The following is a 23,890-nucleotide window of genomic DNA, read 5'->3' as shown; positions in this document are numbered from 1 at the left end:
TTTCCTGACTGAGAGCACATGCAGTACAAAAGTACATACGGGTTGAGAAGATTTATCCAAACTGTTAGTGCAACCAAAGTTTCTCATAAGTTTCCATTTTGGGCTCTTTAGCCAAAAAAATTTGAACACCTTTTAAGGCTGTTATTAAAGAAATTAAAAAATAGTGTTCAATAACAGAAAATAAAATATTTTTGTTTTGACAATTTTTAAACAGAATGTTTCAAGTTTTCTTTTGCTATGAAATCCTAAAATAACATTAATGATATTCCATTTTCAAGGGTTCAGGCAACCTGGAAAAATATTTTATTTTGTCAGAATGAAATATTTTGCCAAAGTTAAATGCATTTTTCACTTTTTTATTTGGTCCAGAATCAAACCCAACATTTTTGTTGGTATATTCAAAACAGATTTTTTTCTCTTGATGTGTTTAGCAACCGGACCGAATAAACAACTGCAAATTACACATATTGATATGAAACACCTGTCAGAGCTATACATAGTTGACAGTTAACAGAGCTTAATTTAAATTTTCTCATTGGCTTTAAAGATACTACCCTCAAATTATAAATAAAGACCTTAAGACTATGATAAGTAAATATAGTATACAGCTATTTACTATTAAAAGATTCATTTTGTTTCATTGCAGTCTCTGTCACCAACTTAATTGGTTAATAAAATTGATATAAATAAAGGCAATCCTTGAATCCATCCAAATGATAAATATTTATTCTTGAGAAATGTGCCATGGTATAAGAATCTCTAATTCTTCCACAGAGCACTTCTGATTTTCTCATATGTCGTTTTGTTGCTGGTGTCAACTGAGTGTTATGAAATTGTGAAAGTGTACAGTCAGGAAATTCATATTTCTGCTAGCAGTTTTACTTGTAATAATATTACAATTTTTTATACCATCTTCTTTAGCAGATAATCTCATAATGCAGCTCTGTATTTTTTGTGATATTTATTTCTGCACATTGCCAAATGAGATGTTCATGAGTGTTGGAGCATAATATGACAAAGAAGAAATAGCTGATTCCCTTAACTGTTTAGTTTTATGGGCCAGAGCCTTACATGGTGTGAACATCATCCCTTTCAGAACGATTGCAATTTATGCAAGTTGCAAGTTTGTCATCCAATCTTTATTTTCATACAGTGCCTTTTTATCTTTTCAGATAAATTGCATTTTCATAGCCATTAGTAGGTTTCCAAAGAACTGCTCTTACTTTAAACTCTTTATTAAGCTTTTATATAGAATTTCTTTATACCAGAACCCAAATCTAGTAATCTGAACGCTATTAACACCACTGGAAGATCAGTGCATTAGTTTAATTGGGAAATTGGTGATGGCTGGTAACTGAATTTTGCATTGAGAGAGGGGGGAAAAAAAGGAATAAAAGATGCAGCTTCTGAATGCTTTATTCAGTATATGTGCAAATGACATGTACATCTTCCCATTTCTCATAAGCAGTGTGTTTGATTTCAGAGCGCATACAGATAGCAGTAATACATAGGGAAAGTTCTGGAATAAATTGCATTTTCTGCAATGTGGCATGCCAGTGAAGGCAGCACATGCTGCGAGGAGCTTTCCAGGTGTGGCGCATTGCCGAGGCTGCGGCACGAGCGGGCGGAGGAGGCAGCGGATGACATGAAGGTGCAGGACGATGTGCTCTTCACCATGGTGCCAACGCTCCTTCGTGTTCTCTCTCAGACCTGGGGTCTCTGATAGCTAAGCAAAATATAAACCCCAAACAGGTTTGACTTGGGATTGCAATATATTAAAGTGAATTAGCTGTTTAATGAATTGTGTTTATATTGTGTCAGATATTAAACCAGGCAAGAGCAAGGTGTAGAACATTCAATCCGCTATGAATCTAAAAGTCATCAGAATGCCATAAATTATCAGACTAGCTGTATTTTGTACCTTTGAGTTAAGGAAACCTGTCTAAACTGTTTCTTCCAAATTAGAAGAATATACAGAAATCCTGGTGCCAGAATGTTGGCTGGTGTTAATACTTGAATAGTGGATCTAATGACATCCATAGACATTTATAATGCATGAAGATTCAGTCTGTAAAACAATTTCCTCATGTGCCAGTTTCACATGGGAATATGAGGATAGCAACTTCCTAGGAGTGAACCCTCCCTTCGTTTGTCCCTACTCTGAATTTTGGCAAAATGTTGTACTTAGCAAGAAAGGTTCAAAAGAAGCAAGTAGGAAAAGGAACACTGTGTTCAGGACAGTAGGTCTCACGTTGGTACCCTGCACCTTGCACTGCTGCTTGGCTTTTTAGGCTGCCTCTGTTTTGCTAGTTTCCAATACACTGGGTTTGGGCACCGAGAGGCTTAAAAAAAGTACATAAAAAAATAAAGACTTTGCTTCTACTTGTTAATTTTGTGCTCTCTCTTTCAGTCAGACGCATCTTACATCTGATTAATTCCTCGTCAATGTTTCTTAAGAGACCTGATGATATGTGCTCAGCAAGCCAAGGGCAAATGTTGGTGGCCAGGAGCCAGGTAGGAGCTCTGGGTAGAGCCTCTCTTCTATTGACTGTGTAATGAAAAAAAGTCCCTTAGGGTTTCTGCCTCCAATTTCCCAGCTGTAAAATGGAAATAATGCACAGAAAATACTTATGTGTATACACAGAAAAATGTACCAAAATACGAAGATTAAAGTGTCCTGTTCCTAATCTTCAGGTCCTGTTGATTTCAGTGAAAGCTGATCAGACCCTATCATGGCTATGCAGAAATGATCATGCTCTTGAAATTCTATAAAATAGTGACACTTTAAAGGGAGAATTTGTAGAGAATTGTAACAAAAGTAAATGTCTAAGAAAAACCATGACAATGCCTGCAAATTGGAAAAGCAAAGTCCAATATTAATTAATAAATGTAGCATTAGTAGAAACAGCTTCTGAGTAAGTATCTCCAACTTGCTCTTTCAAATTATAGATTGTTTACTTAACGCACTTCATTGCCAGTAAAACTTTCTTTTAAATAGAAGTTTATAAAGCAAATTATCCAACTGTGAAATTGGAAGCACAACTGTTTCAGCCCATCTGAATTTTATTTCATTTTTTTTACTATTCCCCCTCAGTAATCTGCACTTGCTTTTATAGGGCCTACAACTGAAAAGGATTATCTAGTCAGAATACATCAGCACATAATAAATGTGCTTCATTTCTTCCACAGTTCTTAAAGCTGACAGCCAGAATGAATGTTTGTCTCATCATTGGCACAACTGGTACTTTTGCAGAGACTATTTCATGGTCCATTGGACCCTAAAGGACATTGTTTTTAAAGGCATATTATCAAAAGGAATGAAGCATACCATCAGAGTGCATATTAGCATGTATTATTAAACTTAAGGGCAAGAGTATTGCTTAGTAGATATTGTAAGGCTCTCCAGTCAAAACATATTAAAACTAATCTTTATGCTTCTCAGCATTTATAATTTTTTGTGCCTAACTAGTAAATATAGGTCACCAAAGGTACTTTCAGTTATCTGGTAGTTTTGAAAGAAGAGGAGAGAAATGCTTTAAAAACAAGGTGATTTATCATCCTTTCTGTATGTATATAGAAAACCTACTATTATTGCTATTGCTATACTAATGGGCTTCATATAACAGTGCCACATTAATTATCTGTCAAAGTAGCACAGCTGTGAATCCCATCTTGCTGATTTATAAAAACTAAAAAAGCGATATTCCTTTAAAAATATGCAAATATACTGCTTGTAATAATATCAGGAAGTAACCAGCTATCTTGGAAACAGCTATTGAGTTGCACAATGTGAATTTCTGAATCTCAAAGGTTGGGAGCTCATCAAAATATTCACTGGTCAGATCACAGCGATGTAAAGATTGCGCGGGCAGTGCCTAATTTGATACAGATTGCAGTAGTGTTCATTGGGTTAGAAGCTGCATGGTCCTGACAGCTTAACTGTCAGATAAATTGCCACAGTTATAGCATATGAGCAAGCCCATAAGCAGATCATATTAATGTTATAAAAATATGACACCAAAAACTAATAACTATCTTTGAGGCATCTGGACAGAAGCAAAATCTAATCTTGTCTAAAAGAGCTCCATTAGCAGTAATCATTCTGTAATGTGATCAACATATTCTTGTCAAAGCAGATAGTACTGTACAGTATTAGTAAAACTGATTAAATATGGCATGCTATTCTAAAATAAACCTTCAACTTTGAGAATCAGGGCCTGCTGATTACACTGGATTTGTCGGTTAAAACATGTCCAAGTAGTTTTCAAAATTGCTTCTTCTAGTGATTTATTCTTAGTGAGGGAGAAATATATAATAGTTAAAAAAAAAAAGTCAAAATGAAAAAGTTAGATCATAAAAAATTTCAGCAGCTCTAGGAAGACAGAAAAAAGAAAAAAAAATTTTGGGAAAGGTTGAGCCCTTATTACAATAATCTTTGAAGGCCTCCCAGAAAAATTTAGGTTTATGTATCCTTTGCCTGTGATGCCTTATGATCCAATTGCCCAGTAAGTCAAAATTCTTTCAAGGAAGCACATTCTTACAGTTGCAGAATAAATACATCAAGAGCACATTAGCCGATCTACCTCCTGGAGAAAAAGACCTCACTCTTGGGGTAAACCTTTGAAAGTGATGGATGATATGCTGAAAGTCTTGGAACACTGCTCCCCCATTTCCATTGTGCAACATATGGTCCAGGAGATGCTCTGATGTTCCTTGCAACCACAAAAAAATGAAGAGTAAAGTGTGACATCAAGTGCCATGTATTTTTTGCTCAATATCGCTACGGCGGGCCAGGAAAATGCTATGCATAATGATCTAGAGAAATGCAAAAGAGCTGGAATTTATTATTCAAAGGGCACATGAATAGTTCTCCCTCTTTTCATAAATAATGTATTTTTATTTGAATAATGCTTCCAACATCTCAAGAGTACCGCAGAATCCACCTGCTCTGCGAGGGATATGTACCTGCCCAAGGAGCACACAGATCCTGGATTAAATTAGAGTTTGGAAGTGTTTCTCCAGCTGTGAACTGATACCCCTTTTGGGTCTATAAAAGGATCCGGATAGACCTGAGGAGCTTTAGTCAGCAACATCTTAGTTTCTTAAGGCAGAGGAGTGGTAAAAGGCTGTAATTACAGCCTGCAAGTGTTTGCTTTGGCTGGAAAATTGCAAACTACCTTTAACAGCTGGCAGCAACTAAGTTTCTCCAGAGAAGGAGAATGAACATAAACTGTTATAACAAATTATGAGGGTGGTTCCTACTTCCTTTCCTGCAGGAACTGAGCTGCGACTGGTTTTGGAGTCTGTATAAATACAGATTGGCTAAAACAGGAAAGGAAGGGAAGGCATGGCGAGAGACACTTGGGGGGAAGTAAACGATCTGTTTCTCGGCAAATGAGGAACTGCTCCTGTTGGGCTGCCCTTAGGAGAAGGAACTGGATGGACCCACCAGGACTGCTGTAGCTGGATGAGGGAAAGTGCTATCCCCTGCATGACGGAGGGACTGGGCTTGCACAGAATTTTTTTGTCTTAGAGGTGGAAAGTTGCTGTGAAGTGTTACCAAAGAAGAAATGCATCATTTGCAGACTTTAGGTAGGTTGTGAAGGTCCAAAGACAAAATGGAAACAGCAAGGCTGTTTTATGAATTAATGAATTTATAAAACTTCTCCAGTTTAGGAGAAGTTTTATCTGGGAATTTGGCAATCAGGTGAGGGGACAAAAGAGAAAGGGGGAGCAAAGCAATACACCCAGTATCAAGGGATTTGAGAAACTCCCAAAATACAGTTGTGAATAAAATTTTACCCCATAATAAAGTATCTGGTTCCAAACTACATGTGTGGAATAATTTAGTTCTTTTCTGAGATGTAGAGTTGAAAGCAACAACCATCAGATAGACAAATAATGTGTTTTCAACCTGTTTTTTGTATTTTTACCCAGACATTTTGAACTGAACATCATGATTAAGCACTTCTTTCTTCCACTGATGAAAGTAGTTATTACACCAGCATAAGTATTTCCCAATATTTATCCTTGTAAAGTTAAAAATAGGGCTAAGTGTTGGAATGTCTTAGAAAATTAAATTTAGAATTCTACTGGCACGACCTTGTCTAACAGGATGGGCATCTGTATCATGATATTATTGTGTCCTCCTGAGAGACATGCCTCGTTTTTACAGCAGGAGAGCTGCTTTCAAGGTGAAGAATGTTCAATGTTAATCATAAATTCAACCAGCCTACTCTGTCACAACAAACAAGTTCAATTTTACAGTAAAAACTGTACACTGAGTATCTGTGCCTCTAAAACGCAGATGGACTGGTGATAAATGAGATCAGGGCAATAGGTGCTGGTCCCTCTAAATTACTTGGGCTAGACTGAAAGTAGTACTAGACACTCACACAATGAAGTAAAAGGAAGTACAAATGCACTTGTGCTTATATGAATGTTTATGGACTAAATGTCTTTTAATTTGTGTGAGTGAAATAGATGTGAGTGACTTCACTTTCCCTCCCCCAGTGCCCTGATGCTGGCTTATAGAAGGTTGTGGGATTTGTTTGGCAAGGTCAGGAAGCCCACCTGGCCCTTTTCTCCTCCACCAGTGCCAAAAAGCAGGGAGGCAGCCGCTGCTCAGAGGTGCATCCTTAGGTTAGGGTGCCTTCCCAAGCTGATGCATGTTACCCTAAAAATTTAACACCGAGGGTATATTATTTAAATTAGTACTCTACTGCAACCAATATTTCACACTCTAATGAAATTTTAACTCCACCAACACAATCAAATTGAAGGGATACAAAGGAACAAAGTTACTCAGACACTGAAGACCTATTACTTCACTTTCTTTTCTGCTTATATCATATAGTAATTTCTCCCTTATTAAAGCAATATATTTCAGAGGAATTACAATTTATACACCATGAATAATATCTTAAAATATCACTTTTTTGGAGACTTTCAGTAAGAGAGATAATGGACAGATCTTTCATTGAAAGATATAGAAGCAGAAAGAAATTAAACTGAAAAATGTATTGTGTCAAAAGTGCCTATTTGTACTATCAAAATAATGACAGCAGATTTGACAGATATGCTTGATAAACAAAATTTCTTTGAAAATTTAGCATAGCAATATATTTGATACAAATATGTCCTCAGAGTTAATATGTTGCATTGCATCCTGTACTTTTGGTAATGGTTAAACTTAATGTGGTCTTCTGATTTATGGCTCTCCAGAGATTTGTGAAGTTCCCAGAGATCTTACACATGCACTCATGGGCACAGATGATGGGTGACTTCGGAGATGAAACTCTGTCAGGAGTGACAATGTCAACGTACTGCTCTTGTAAGTCATTCTTTAAAACCTTCTCCACTATGTGTGAAGGAATTTCCTTCTTCTAAGGGGCTTGATGATTTGCTTAAGTCAACTTTGATGTGGTTAGCAGGGTTGTGGTAGAGAAGACCTGTGCAGGATTTCAAGAGACTACCGGTACAAGTAAATCTGATTCAAACCCTTACAATAGGGATGTTCTCCTTGCTCTAAAATTTATAAAAATCTGCTTACAAGCATTTTCTGTGGAGGGATTTCTACAGGTTTTGAAAGCTGAGGATAATACCAGCAACCTGTGCTTCAAATACAATGGATTATAGTTCCTTTCATCTTGCTGCATATTAAATAGCAGAGGGTGATATAACCTTCTGGGAACACAGAGCTGCAGATGCCCACTAGCAACGGTGTGTGGCCAAGCTGTTGGGTTTTCAGCTGGTGCAAGCTGCTGTGACCTACAGGCAGGAGACACTAGAGCCATGTGACACAAAGATGTAGAGAAAAAGAAAGGCATATAGTGGTGGTGAAATGTGACAGGGAACTTTCATTTCATGTGTTGTACCACTTAAAGCCTCCAATAACTGTAAGTTGCCTCGACCTCCTGAGGCACAGCTCTACAGCTCTAAATGTATGACATGAGCACATACAACTACGGCATACTTTACTCTGAGACACTGCAGATTAGCCCAGATATGTACGAGAAGAAAAAAGGTTTTTATATCTTTTAATTAGGCAGGGTGAAATATGGCTAGGAAGAATTTTGTCGTCTGAAGTCTGATGAGCTAATTCTTATTCCATTTGCTTTACAAATCTTACTGCTACTGCTACGGGTATGGATGATGATGATGATGAAAAGGAGGTAAAATAAATGAGCATGCTTCCCAACTGCATGCCTCATTCATAGCTACTCAGCTAGCGGAAAAGCTCTGAGAAATGGATGTTGCCAAGGGCCAGCTTTCTGGACCACACGGACCCGCTAGCAGCAGCACGCCGGCGCTCTAGAGAGCAGCAAGTGCATCAGTGACAGGCAGATCAGGAGGAGTCTGGATTATTGAGATTACATAAAGCAGTTGTATGTCTGTGCGTGTCTGTAATCTTAGCTCCTATTGTAGAAGAAAAATGTTATGATGTTAAAACCTCCTTGTCTCTGGGGAATGCTTTCGTGCTATTTTGGAAAGAACCAGAGAATGCCACTTTGAAATGTATCATCCCAGCTCCCTAATATTTGTAATAGTCTGAAATTTAGGGGTTTGGTTTTTATCTACTATTTCATTTCCACAATTCATTTTTCAGTTCAGAACAGGCCTGATCCTCATAGCTTACACATATCAGTCTTGATCTTCACATCTTCACAGTGAAAGTTTCACTGTGCTCAGGTTTAAAGATCGATAGCTCATCTATATAAGCAAATTTTAATACTGTCTCATTTATTATTTCATTTGAGTCAAAATTCTTACAGTATATGTGTGTATGTGGCACTTTTGGATCTTGTTTAAATCAAATGTAATCAAACTGATAAATGAAAAAGACATTGCTGAAGTTGCTCTTTTATATTTCACTTTGTAAGTGAACAAAAATAGGTAAGTAAAAATAGCGTGTTTTACTGCAAAGAGAAAAAAGAGGAATGAATATAATTTCCTCAGGAAAAACATGCTAGTTACACCACCAGATGTTGAAAAGCTGCACATTAAAATATTTTTATACTCATCCAACTTCATAGCAGAAGTTCAGCTCTGTGAATAATTAAACTAAACCTTCCTCAGAGGACCAGATGGGTTGACATGACAAAATAACACAAAATAATGCAAAGGTAATACCTATAATTTAGTGCCAAAAATGCTGGAAATAACTGAATTCTGGAGATAAAATATTTGATATATTTAATTATGGTAGTAAAGACATGTGACTCAAAGGTTATTTGCAATTGCTTTTGGTAAATTTACTTTACATTATTTGATTTTACATTTTTTCATTTAAATTTCTTCAGAAATGGAGAATAAAGACTTGTTCCAGTGAAGCAAAACTAAGCTAATGCACGAAATGATGAAATTAATTAAGAGATTTATGTTTTTGTTATATCTCCTGGAAGAGTGGTTTAGAAATCTTTTACCCATTCTCATAGGATTGTCTGATGTTAAAATGCAAGAGATTAACAACCTGGCTCCAGAGAGGCAGTTGTTCCACACCGCACGCCCACGTGGGCCTTGGTACGTGAAGCACTTTTACATTTGTATACTTTCAAAAATGGAAGTGATGTGGGAAAGTTTTGTGTTTATTTTTAAGTGTATTGCTGGACTGAAATCTTGGGGAAGTCTATCCGACTTCTTTTCACATGTTGCAGTAATCACCAGTAGGAAACGCATATGGCCAAGATACCATTTCTGAAAAAAAATATCAAAACTCCTATTGTGTTTGAATGGAATATGGATTGGCATATATCCCTCTTTGGTTTCTATACTGAAAATATATAAATGTAAATACAAAACCTGCTGTGCATGGCTTAATATGACCATCTCTTAAGCCAGTGGAAATACATCCACTGACTTCAGAAGGAATTAGAACCAACGCCAGAGAATCTTCCCGAATTTGGTATATTGAACTGACAATGTGGCATGATTTCTTTTTTTCCCCTGGAAGCTCAGATTTGGGGGAGTGGGGAGGTCCAGTACTAAACAGGCAAGGGTTGGACTTTCAGAGCACAAGCGGCCTCCAGAGCGGGTGGCGCGGTGGGAGCGGGGAGATGCCTCCGCGCGCATTCAACTGCGTGCAAGGCAAGGGCACCTCATGGAGCTCAGAGCTGTCACGGCGCCTGCCGCAACCAAGGCCTGCTGCCCTCAAAGACTAGGAGCGCTGCAAAACACTCTCTGTCTTTAGCAATGTTTATTTCTGTCTATGAAAAGAAACAGCGGTCACTTTAGATTCAAGGAATACTTAATGCCAGAATTTTTTAAGACTTTTTTTTCTTAATTGGAATATTTAAGTCTAATGCAGTTAGAAAAAAAAGCAACAAGCTTGATTGTAATGAAAATAATTTTAATGAGTATATCAAGTGAGTGCAATTAAAATCTAGATACATAAATAATATGCCATCCTAATTAGAAGTAATGTGTGTGGGTTTTTTTTTTTTTTCCAGAATACACTTACTAAGTTTCTTTTCTTTTTTCTTAAGACTAAATGAAAACATAGGCCACTCCATACTGGGAAAAGAATATAAAAGAAATTAATTTTTATTTAAACATGAGCAAATACCTGGAGTCTTTGGCTATCTTTCATCCTTCACTATTATTTTTCTGAAATTGTTTGTCTGCACTGTCTTCATTAAAAGTCCTGCTGTTTTGGTTTGTAAATATTCATGCCAATAATGTTACCTTTTCTTGATTGATTGACTGAACTAATTCAATGTATTTTGTTGAGCCGGATTTTCCTGTTTAGGCCCAGTCCTCCATTAAGGTGTGCAGGAAGAGTGTGCATGGGAGAAGACAGTGTAAAGGAAAAGAAAGAAGAGAGATCACTCCGTGCAGAGCATTGCTAAAGTAGAGTGGGATTTGTCTGAACAGGGCTTGTTACAAGGTGAAGCGTTAGCTATGGTAGAATTTACATGAGCACATCGGAGGTTGCCAGTATCCCAGGAACATAGTCCAGGTTCAATCACTGTACTGAGGTGCGCAGACTGTGAGGAGCACAGTCCTGCGTTACGCAGGTATCCGCAGTCTGTGGGCTTCAGTGACAGCATAAAGTGCACAAGTAATGAAGTGTTGGTGTACCAAGATCTACTTCCTAAAAGCATTATACAAATGTGCTATTAGATTTAATTAGCTAAATGTTATTTTTCTGCCCAAACCCAAAATCTTGGAAAATTATAAAACAAATTAGTGGGTTGCCAACATGTGTTTTGGTCCATTCTGTAAAAAAATTATTGACTGGGTATAAATGACACATCACAGAAGGAGGAAGACATAGTTTGTTTTCAGAAGTTCAGAGAATTATAGACATGAGAAATGGAATGGCATGTTAACTGGTTCACGTACCTGCAAGTATAGGATTTCTGTCATACATACAAATTGCCTACTTTTTTACAGTAGAAAGTGAATCATTCCATTTTGTTACCTAGTCCTGATTTTCTGCTTAAAAAGTTCTACTTAAATACAAGTTTAGATTGCTACAAGGGGGATTTTTTAGAGGCTAGTAAATCAATGTTGCTTGCATTGACTGAGTCAAGAAAATAATAGCTTGAAAGGTCCCCGGAGTCTCACATACCACAGCATGGTGGCTTCTTGAATATTACAAATGAGATAGACGTGTTTATCAGGCAGAGAGACCAAGAGATGATTGAGACAGTTCAGAGACTGATGAGAGGCATCAGCAGAGAAAGGTACCTACATATTTGCTGCCATGTCCCATGAGCTGGGTGCTCAGGAGGAAGACCGTCTGACTTCCAACAGGAGGCAGAGATGCCCAGATGCTAAACGGTGTGAAGCCTGCTAATCTGCAGAAGGAAGAGTCAACCTACATTCACTCCCTGTATTACTTTTGTTTCCATTCATGAGACTGTGAAGCAAAAGGAAAAGGAAGGGGTAGGTCGGGCCATAGAAATGAAACTAAAGAAAGGTAATCCTGAATACTGACTAGGAGGCATGGGGTCCTGCACTGTGCATAGTAAATATCTCTTCTCAGTGAGGACCATCAAAATTAAGTATTCCACTTCCATTAATGCAAAAAAATTAATAAATTTCACTTCCTGCTCTGAAACCCAACCCTGGATTTTGAATGCTCTAATCAATTAGTAAGTGCAAAAGGATGTAAAAGAAGATTGTCACAGATAGTCTCCCATTAAAGGCATTACTGACTTTGAATGAAAACTTGTTGCCTTTTTCAGTCACACTGAGTTACAGCAAGTTCCCGAGGAGGAGGAGAACGTTCTTGTGAGGAGCGGTGCAAGATTCAGACTCCATAGGAGTATATAGTATTCTGTAGCAATGTTGTGCTAAGCAGCTTAGATAGAAAACATTTCACATAAATAACAATTTGTCATTACAACTGAAGTAAAGAAAGGTAAGGTTAAATAAAAAGCATTCAAGCTCTTATCAGGAAAGTCAAATGTATTTTTCATGTTGGAAAAGCGCATTTAGACATTGAGTAACTGATGTATTTAGCCTGCATAGTGTTCTGTAAATGCAGATAAACTTGATAAGCAAAGACACATCTGCTGAATAGGAACATCGTTCATTTTTCTCCTGAGGTAATGACTACCTATTCAGCCTCCCTTGCCCCGCCAGCATCTATAAAACTTCTCCCACATCTCTACACAAAGTGACAGTGCAAGTTGTTCTACTTATTATTCTTCTATTCCCTGTGCATGTCTTTTTTAATGATGTATGGGCTTGCCTTAGTGGTGCTTAATCTAATGATGGACTAACTCCCTGGAGGCTACAGGCACCATTTTCTGTGTTTGTAGCCAGCAGCCAGAATAACATGGTGATGGATGTCTTGGGCTCCCCCCTCCCGCTGTGTGGACTAGGTGCACATTTATTGCAATATGAAATTATAGGTATAGCTTCAAAAAGAGCAATTTCCTGGCAAGGCACTCTTCAGTGTCTTATGTGCTTCATTCACCAATTAGACCATATTGAAAAAATAATTAATTGATTCAACAGAGCAACAAAATGCAGAGGTGGCTTCAGGATGAAAGCAATGAAGTTTCTTAAGTGAGGAGTAAAAACAATTAATACTTTCTCAAATATCGCTGCAGATTTGATTAAGAGCTCAGTCCATCTTATTATGCTTCAGCTAGCAACCTGCAGCATGCTGAAACACTGTTTGACTAAAACTTGGCCAAGCAGTTCCAAAAGAAAAATCTATATCATTGGGAGAAAATATTTTTTTTAAATACTGATTAATGCATGTCCTGTGAGCTAATGAGAAAATAACCTTTGTGATAGAGGAGAAATAGTAAACCTTGCATAAATTTTGCAGAACTACGACTAACTTCTCCAGTAATATAAAGCAGGTAATTATATTCAGCCTGGGATCTTAAATGGTAATTAGATAAAGATTATTATTACAAAGGGTCAAAACACTTAAAGGTCTGAAGTCTATTGCTTATGCAAAGTAAAGAAACAGTGTGATTAAAGCATAATTTTGTAACCTGTATGTTTACATTGCTATCCTGAAAGATACTTGCATTTGCAAAATGGGTAATCACAGTGCATACCTGAAAACAGTCCTCAACATTCACCATCACAATATGTAGAGCTTGTTATTTTTATCGAAAAACTATTACAGGGCATTGATCTCCTGCTGGCCTGCTTGTGTGCCCTGGCCTGGGTGTTACCTGCTATTTTATGGCCTTTTCGATTTCAGCCAACCATGATGTCCTTCTCCTTTCCTTCTTGGGTGAGCAGTTTCCATTTTATGACCGGTCTATGTCCTGATGATCCATGAGTCAGCATCGCAAACACATGCTGTTGGGAATGCAACATAATTTTGTCATTGTGCACTTATCAGCTTAGAAATCAGGGCTCTGCTACTGCAGGCAATGATCAAAGATTTCTTGAACCTTCTCTCAGCCTGACAGGATCTAGCATATTATGTCCTAGTGCCCATTTTTCCACAGAGCTCCCAACTTCTCTTGCCGTGCATCTCTCATCCCTTGCTCTCTGTAAGGGGAATCTCTGAGCTTTTCCAGGAAAAAGCAGTAGCCTGTGTTACGGTATACCTATGCCTTAAAGAACATGCTGCCACGAAAGGCTAGACAAAAAAAGACATCAAAGCTTCCCCAAGCAGAGATTCACTGCAAATGAGGCAATGTTTCTTTGCAGACGTCAGTGTGTGAGAGCTCAGAGAAAGAGTTTAAAGACATTTGGTATGATTGTTTGTTAAAGCTAATACCATGGACCACTTCACTTTCTGAATTCCAAGAACACTGACTACATTATTGCCCCAAGGAAAGCCAGCAGATAAATTACCTTAATGAATTTATTTTAGGAACATTCTTTTTGAAAGCTGTCTTATAACCACCATTTATTAATATCAATATTGGTGCTTTGGCTTGTGGCTCTTCTCTTACAGTAACTGTCATGCTAGTACACTTCTGCCACGCAGGGACAGGTAACAAGAAAGAATAAGAGAAAGCCAAAATGACTGATTGTGGGCATTTGCTTAACTTTTTTATTATTATTATTTCCACAGAACGTGCAAGTCTCACAATCAAACAAGCATAACTGCAAGATCTTAAAAATTGAAATTTAAACCTTGTAATACTGTTTTTGCAAATATCATTTCCCAAATGCTGTTGAAATCCCAGTCATGTCCTGACTTGTGCCAGAAAGCACTTTACAAAGCTTTGCCCGTGGCTCTGGCTCTTTGGTTGCTTGTTTGGTTTTGAGATGTGCTTGTCTGTTTTTGGAAGAACTGCTACAAAAGGAAGCCGTGAGATGCAGCAGAAACGATTGAATGCAGTGAATTTCACCCTAGGTCTGCCTCCATCAGGACTGTCTGGCTTAAGCAGGTGTCATTAACTATGTGATTAACTATGACTTTCTGATCGTGTGTGAATTTGTTATGTCAACATACATAGCTCGCAAATATGTTTTTTGTTGGTATATACAAGGCAGAACTGTAATATTACTTCTGATTAATGGTTATCTTTAGAAGTGACTAATCAAAAAAATAAGGGGCTGACCCAAACTGAACGTATGTTGGTATTCTCTGTAAAGCATAACTGAATAGAATTAACTTTATGGAAATTAAATATTACGTTATTTGGGGGTTTCTTTATTTTGTATTTATTTCCTATATTCAATTTTTAATTTCTTTTTTCTTTCAGATTTGAATGACCTCAGAATGATTTTCAGTCATATTTTATTCTTGGACAGACTTTTAGCTGCTAAGGGAACCCTGACTAGTCGTGGTGACTGTTGATTAGTGAGTTATTGGTGCATTTTGAACTTCGGTGCTCCTCGCAATTGTATTTCGATACTAGTGACTTTGTTAGGCCCAGATGTGCAAAGATAAGTAGAGCACAGTCTAACTGAAAGCACTCATTGATCCGACTGCCCCTCCCTGAAAATTCCCTTGCAGTTCATAGTGTCTATGGGCTTTGCAGAAATTTATTCATACATTTTAAATAAGGACTACTTTTGAGAATTTCCCAGTCAGTCATGCATAATTTATAAACATGGAATATTAGGCAGAAATAATGAAATTATTCATGATAAGGTATTTGCTCAGATTTAGCTACCAGTTCTTTCCACTGGCGTTTATTCAGTCTAGCCTGGTTTCCTACCTCAGCTCTTTTTCACTGGACTTTTTGACTGTTTTCTTGCTGTAGTTTCCTCTGTGATCATCCCAACTCAAACCTGAAAACTTTTACTGAGAAACTATAAGCTGTAAAAGATTCTGTCTTCTTAGGACAGAGCGGGACTGGATTTAGATTAAAATTCATGGAATAAACTCTCCCATTTTAATTGGATTTTTACGCTGAGGTTTTTTTGTTTGCATAGAGTCAATAAGGACCGCAACAGTAGGGTTTAAATCCTCCAGGATTTGGCTGAAGACAGCAGTACGTTGTGCAGTTTATTACTAATTTAATGGCTTAGAAAACCACTCTTAATTCTGATTCTCTAAAGGCTCCGTGGAGGAGCTCAGGAAGAGACAAGACAGTCAGACTGAAGAACATTTACAAAGCTAACTAAGCAGGGAGTGAGCATTGTCAGATCGCAGCATCAAAGCGCTGGTGTTCTATATTCCCATGGCAAGCTCAAGGAAGGCTGTAAAATCACATCTCTTTTAGGTTTACTCTAGTTTATACTTCCCAAAGACCACGAGGATGCTAGGTTCTCTGAGACAAGACGGAAGAGAAATCCCCAAATAAATCATTTATTTCCTGGCATGGAACAAATAGGGTTCCTCTAAAGACTGAGGAAAGAAAGGCCACTGTAACTTAATGGGCAAAATGCAGAAGTGCCTACCCATCTCTAGAGTACACCGCAATGTGTAAAGAACATTTTATCCCTTATCAGACACATGCTGAACAAGGAGATCCTGTTTTTCCTGTCTGTAATACTCCCTTGGACCCCCAACACCAGGCAAGTCATTCTTTTCTTCCTTCCTGAAGTAAACATCCAGAAATCAATACTGTTTTTGTGACTCTTCATAGCAGACATACTCTCTCCCAATCCCCTTTAAAGAAACTAATCTCACTAGCGTGACTATTTAAACAAAATTGTTTCTGCCTTGAACACAAGTGTTTTCCCTGTGTTGTGCAACATGTGAGAAAAGCCTCCTGGGCACTCTTTATTTTGAATATCTGTGAAAGAATCAGAAGCAATCTAACTCCAACCAATCGATCCTCAAAGCTGGGATATAAATATTATAATATTTCTCAGTGATACTAATAATATGACCTTTAATGATTAATGTTTGTATATCTTTGCAAACAACCCTATTTATGGCTGACCCAATTACTTTAGAATTCATTAATCTGAGATCTGAATTGTTAGATGGGCAAGTTTAGGGTTGTCTTTAAAGTCAGCTACTCATCTCTATTATTTTGGACAAATACAATCAGACCTCTTGGGGATCGATATTCAGCTGACTTAGATTTACAATTGGAGCGTGGCTTCTGTCAGCACTGGAGGAGGCAAATGAAGAAGAAAGCACTGGAATGCAAAGCCCAGGAGTTTTTTCAGTGCTTGCCAGTGGAGCCTTCTCATTCTCTGAATTTCCCAGCCTGAAATGGTAGAGAAAAAGCTCTTGAAATGACACTGCCATTTCCTCCCAATCTTAAACCACCCACCCTTAACTCTAGGCCTCAAAAAGTATTTAGCTCAAAAAAATGAGCACTTACCACATTCAAGAAAAGACCTGAGGAGCTGCTGTGAAATTAGTGAAGCCCTACATTTTCCTTTATTTATATATTATTATTCTCCTTTTCTTTGCAATAAGGAGCCCTGGCCCTCACCTTCACTCTCCCTACGCATTTCTCCTCTAGCAGGAGATTGCACCTACCCAGAACAGCCCAAAAAGAGCTGAATCCAGGTTGGAGCAGCCTTCGGCATTGCTTGGAAATGCTATCTAAGCACCCTAATGTTAAACAAGGTGTTAAAAGACTGATTATTACTAAACATTTACTGAAAAATAATCACCTACTGTTAGCTGACATCCATTTAAAGTAGAAAGATTCCCAAGATGATTATTGACTGTTTTATGTATGGAACCATTACATTTAAGATACATTTAAAGAAAAAAAAAAACTAACTTGAAAACCTGGTATTTTCTTTTGAATCTTTATACTGAGGCATAATTTACCTTAATGACACTTCATGTAATTGTGTTTATATTAATTCTAAATGGTCTTAAAATTTCTAAATAAGCTTAACTAGCTAAAAATGTGTATAGAGTGGGCAACCTCAAAAAAGCTGTGATTTAGATTCTCTATAGAGGTTTTTTTTTTTGCCTGAATACATCAAAAACATTTCTTACACCTTATTTTGTTATATTTTATGTCTCTCTGAATTTGTTCAGTATCAATTCCTCACATAAAAAATAGAATAAACCCATTTGTTGGTTTAATGCTATGACCACATCCACATTAAATGTAATGTCTCTGATGACAATTGCAACTGGGCTCAGAAACTGTGAGCCTTCATCCCAAGGGAGGATCCAGTTGATGTGTGTGTGTGAATAAACTGAAATGCACTCTAGCTTTTACACATGCACCCACATGCATGCACACACACACCAAATCCCATCTCAGTGGGTTCTTGTAATGAAACAGATCACGCATAGAGGGCTTTGAATTTTTCTGCTAAAGCAATAACTGTTTCTGTCAGATACTAGTAACTTCATTTGACAGCCATAATGTCTCTGCTTTGTCTTCATTTGGTACAGCATTGCTCCAGTGGCTAGAAAACATGACAGTGAATTGTAACATTTAGCAGTTCAAAATACTAAAAACTCAGTGTGGAGATGAATAAAAAAGCAAGTTAAAAATATTAGAGAAATCTATGTCTTTTTAACCATACCTTTTTAAAACCCAGCCTTATATAATTCTGGACTGTCAAAAGCTCCTTATGGGCAGTGAAGTTTTAAGAACAGCTACTGTCCATCTCTCTTCCTATTAAATCTGTAGAGTGCTTGCGTTTTCCCTTGCTGTTTTCAATCAGTCTGGCATTAATAAAATAGGAGAAAATAGTGAGAAAAACACAATAGAAAAATGAGGTGTAATGGATGGACATTTTCTGACATTCGTTGCTGAGGTGCTGTGCTATATGATTAATATTTTCTTCCTCAGTGCCAGGTGAAAGCCTAACTCTAACATATGAAGTATGCATTAGCATCAGGGTACAACTTCATTAAATAATGTATACCTCCAGGAACAATGCCCATCCAGCACATTGATCCTTGACTCCAGCAGGACAGCTGGCATCAGGTAAAAACACCCCTTGTGTTCACCTAGAGGCTATGCTGGGGAGGGGGAAAGACCCCAGATACAGATCATTGATCTCTGCCTTTCTTTTCTCAATGCTTGCCAGCTTATCGCCTGAAACATGCTGCTGGAGATGGTCCCAGTCCCATGTCTCCGGAGGCCACAGCTGCAACAAATGCACAGGTAGAACAAACCATGCAGGCCAGTGCGAGGAGGACAGCAAACCCTATTTAGTCAGGTTTTTCTTGTCTTTCCAGTAAATTTCCTTCCCTAATCCTGCACCTGGCTCATCCATAACATGAAGGAGCTGATAGAAACACAGCAGCGGAGGAAGCCGGTTTGCTAAGCTCCAACTCTGCTCTGGCAAAATAGGTTACAACAGGGCCTTAGAGGAACCTCTGAAGGTCGGAAGAGTGGCTAACTTAGCAATAGCCAGAAGAAATCCTCCCCTGGGGAATGTGGCCCTTCCTACCCTTACACTTCTATCCATATGCCTTCAGGTCTCCACAATCATACCGAAACGCTAAGAGCAAACTAATTTGGGGGAAGACACAAGAGAGAAAGGAGAGAAAAGAGAAGCAAAGGAAAACAAACTGTGAAGACAAATAAACCGCAGAAATATTTTTAAGATTTATCCCACATTAAAAAGTCACATAAATACAAACCCACCCATTTCCAAAGATTCAATTCAGTCAGTAGGACTACTCAAGAAATAAGTTATGACTCAAACTGAGAAATGTTGACTCACATCTGGCCCTCTGCAAAAATGCAAATCTGTTAGTAGCTTCTAGAACTACTCTCAAGTAATCAATCAGATAAAAGAGCCTTTATATCTAAGAAATGATTTTTGCATCTTACCATTTAATTTCCTGTAGTTGAAAAAGACAGTTTTGAGTTAATAGAGGCAGCAATATAAGTTATTTTAGTATTCAGCTAAAAATAGTAAGCTATTCCCTGAATTGTTGTAGCTTGAGGATGCCATTCCTTTTAATGTTTTAAATTTGCATGTGCCTTGGTAATGCCTTATTTTGATTTACATGAAGCAAATGTAACCAAATCATGATTGCTGGTACTTACACAACTGTTAAATGTTAAGGATGGCAATTAACACTTCTTTCTAGTGTTAAGTTACTGCAGGCAGGACTTATGTTAGAAATTATTTGTTATTTTTAGAAAATCTCAGACAATTTTATCACTGGTCACATTAGCAGTTCAGCAGTCTCCTACAGGAACATTATTATGCAGAGGTGACAGAGTTTGTGGAGGCGGTCAGTAAGTGAAATGATGCTATTGAAAGACAGAGGAAATGGCATCCAAGCTTAATGACAAGTAGATTATTGCAATTTAAAAGCAAAATGTCCTCAAATTCAATTCAAATTTTGTAAATTCATGATGCTGAAAAGTTTAGAGTTTAAACAACCTCCAGATATATTATGCTGACGAAGTATAGGGATATTTGGAAAGACAGTAGTATCATAAAATATTTCATTTTGGAGGTAGGTTTGCATGAGTATAAATCATGTCATTTGACTTAATTATACAGAACCAGTGCTTACTGTTATTATCTGATTATTAACCCCCACGTGAGCTATTTACATCTCAGTCTTGAGTAATCAGTATAATGATTACCTGCCTGTTGCGGGTAATAATTAAGTAGAAAAGTCAGCAACAAAATAATGAGATTTTTTAATATTCTTTTTAGGTCAGACATAATGAGCACAGAGCATAACAGTGGGTCTTGAACATAATGCAATTGAGATTAGTTTTTAAGAGGCCTAATTTTCTTCGCTTACAGTTATTTATTGTTTGGTAAGGGGAGCAAAATAAACTAAAAGGTCTGGTTCAATATAAGACTTGGATGCTTCAAAAGACTTAGATGCTTCATATCATGACACTGCAGAAGAAGATGGGACTACTTACACTTGAGCCTTGCTTATGCCGGTATTCATACATGTGCTTCACTCCATAGGCGACCTAGCAGGAGACCCTCACTGGGGTGAAATGTCACCACTTCATTTCCCTTGGTGGCACTGCAGCAGTTTGCACCAGCTAATGAGCACCATCATGAGTAGTTCCTTTGAAATCAATGGGATTATTCATCAGCAGAGATTTTTCCAGGCACCTAAAAATTATGGGCATCTAATATTTATTCAAATGAGGAAAAGGTACTTTCAGCTTGCTATCAACATACTATCAGGGTTGATTCAGCTTGCAGAATTGTCTCCAAAGGGAAGTGGCAGAAGCTTGCTGGCTTTCCGCATTGGAAATTACATTCAATGATGCTCTAAGAAATTTACTGCAAGGTACTAATACCGCAAGTGTGCTTGTACAGCATGTGGCTCTGATCTGAAAATACTGAAGCATGAGCTCGTTTTTACTTGAGTAGTCCTATGGGACTGTCATCTTAAATTCATCTGAAATTCTGCAGCTGGTGTACAGTTTGGAGGATTACTTGTAAGGGTTCATCTTGCCAACATAATAAACCACTATTGTATTGCATTAATTTTATGGCATCAATCCCAAATTTATAGATTATCTCACTTTAATTTCGTAGTCTATTCTGCTTTTTTCTCAGTGTTGACATCCTTGTGAACATATATTAGCCATATATAAGCCAAAGTGACTGACTGTAAAAAGTAGTTGCCTTTGGAAGACCAGTATTTTTGTTGATTTTCTCTGAACCTCCTCCATTTTGTTTACAGTTAACGATCCATTTTTCATCTGAGGACAACTCAAAGTAACATCTTCTTCCAGCCACCTTAGGGATATATACAGAAGGACTTACATCTCTGTTCTTGGTAATAAGATGCCCTGGTAGTGCAGCCTATATATGTCTTGGCTTTATTTGCTACCGTGTTGCAAAGCAATCTTACATGCAATCCATGCTGGGAGAACTTTTTTCTGAATGTCTTACTTCATCTGAATCAGTGTTTAAACCATATCTCATTTTTTCCTTTTGTGTTTCAAACAAATTTACCTTGTTTAATAATATTTCTATTTAAAATCCCTCATTAGCACTGTTGGTTAGTTCAGACTCATAAACTACAGTGAGAAACCTATGCTAACCATTTTTAAACGTATTTTCTCTGTTCAGGGAAAAAAAGTAAATATCAAGCATGAATCATAGATGATATCATCTTTCATAAGATTCAAAAATCGAAGTTGTCTTTGTTTCATCCGAAAAACATCTTCATGAAGGATAGAAGTTACTGGGAAGTCACTAAGCCATCCGTGGATTAATAAGGCTTTAGTATTCTTATTTGATTTTGATTCAAAAACATCTGAAACACTGATAATTTGTGATCTGCTTCCAATTCTGCTCTCACATTGCTTCTTTCACAGGCTCTCTGATTGCAATATTTAACACTCAGATATTCCAGCATTAGTTCTCCCATGAGGGCTTTCTCATCTGGTTTTGTACTTTGTCTTTTTGTGCAGTTGCATTTTTGTATTAAAGGCTAATATGTTTTATTTCTCTACTGATAGGCATTTTGGGATGTTTCTGGTTTCCAGTGGAGAATAGTATAGAAGGCCTCAGCTTTGCAGTAAGTAGCATAATCAGATTGTGATAATTACAGGAGGGCTGGTGAGGCCCGTCCAGAGGTTATTGCATGGCTGACACCAAAACAGAGAAACAGAAGTTATTTTATGTATACATTAAGGAACATGCAGCACCAACTTATTATAAAGTCCTCTGATGTTGCAAATACTTGTGTAAATTTACCTTCTCAGATGTAAGTAATCCATTGGCAATAATAGAACTACTTGTGTCCACTTCAGATGAAGAGTTTGCTTATCCAGGAATTAAAGTTTAGGTCCTTCATCACACTACAGTTTCTTTCCTTGGAAAAATGTTTTAACTTATGTTTCAGCTCTCAGTACAATGATCCTTGCATGAACCCTTCATTAGAAGAGCTAACTCTTTAAACAGAAGGGAATTGTATCTTCTTCTGATTTTAACGGATACATGTTTTATGACCATGATCTTTTAAACCTTCTGTTAGTTAGGTTTTTTTAAACAAAGTAGGTAGAGATGCTTTTGCTCAGTGATTAAAAAAAAACCCTGGGGTTTTCCTTCGCTCTAAAGACAAGTGTAGAAAAGAGCATTCCACATGATATATGAATGGTTGGAGGGGAGAGAGAGAAAAGGCCAAGGTAAAGATGGAAGTAATAGCTTTTATTTCCTAACCCTAATTTTAAAAAATATATATTGTTAAACATGAAAATTTTTGCCAAAAAGAATAAACTTCACCAAAGCTTCAGTAGATTGAAATAAAAGTGAGCTAAAGTCTAAGATTATCTTTTGGTAATTGTGAATACCTTTTTTTCTTCTTCTTCTTCTTCTTCTTTTATGTTTAGCTCTGCCAGCTAAATATAGTTCAGATCTTTACATTTTTATAGACCATGTGAGTTCCCTGCAGGCACTTTGTCTCTTTTCAGTGATTTGTATGGTTTGAATTATAGGGGATGATAAGCATTTGCTGTTCAATAGTGTAGTTAATGCTCAGCCCCCCGGGTAACAGAGCACTGAAGCATTTACTACTCAGTGGTAGTTCTGCAACAATCAGCAGCAGCGTGGCTCTATCACAGTAAATTTACATCAGTACGCTTGGTCCTCAGGGAGTTGAACACTCATTCAGCAAAGCCTAGGGAAAACAACCAGAATGGACATTGTCCAGGCTTTCAGAGTGGCACAGCAAGAAAAGTGCGCTATTGTAACAGCATCAGAAGCAGAAATCACAGATGGCACAACAAGAAAATAACCCAACTTTTATTTTCTCTCCTTTTTCCCCTAGCAGCACCTCCAGTTTTTGGAGAGCTAGACATTGTGAAAGGTGCAGCACTGGCAGATGCACTGCCATTCTGGTGCAGAAGACAGAGACCCTGGGAGGGCTCTGCGGCCCTTCACTCCTCTCTCAGCGAGTCGTGTGCCTTATCACAAGGTGTGGCGAGCTCACAGTACTGTAGCTGTCTAACGCTTTTGTTCTTGTGCTTGTGGTGGGAAAATAGCAACGGCTGCATCAGCCAAACAATAATAGCCTTTACAGGGTATTTTTCTTCAGTAGGCCTGAAAGCATTTTATAAAGCAAGCCAATATCATCTTCACATGAAAAATGGTGAAACTGAAGCAGAAAAAGGCCCCAGGA

The sequence above is a fragment of the Apteryx mantelli genome, chromosome 9 (genome assembly GCF_036417845.1).
Source record: "Apteryx mantelli isolate bAptMan1 chromosome 9, bAptMan1.hap1, whole genome shotgun sequence".
NCBI classification, from domain to species: Eukaryota; Metazoa; Chordata; class Aves; order Apterygiformes; family Apterygidae; genus Apteryx; species Apteryx mantelli.
Note: the sequence above shows the minus strand (reverse complement) of the source record.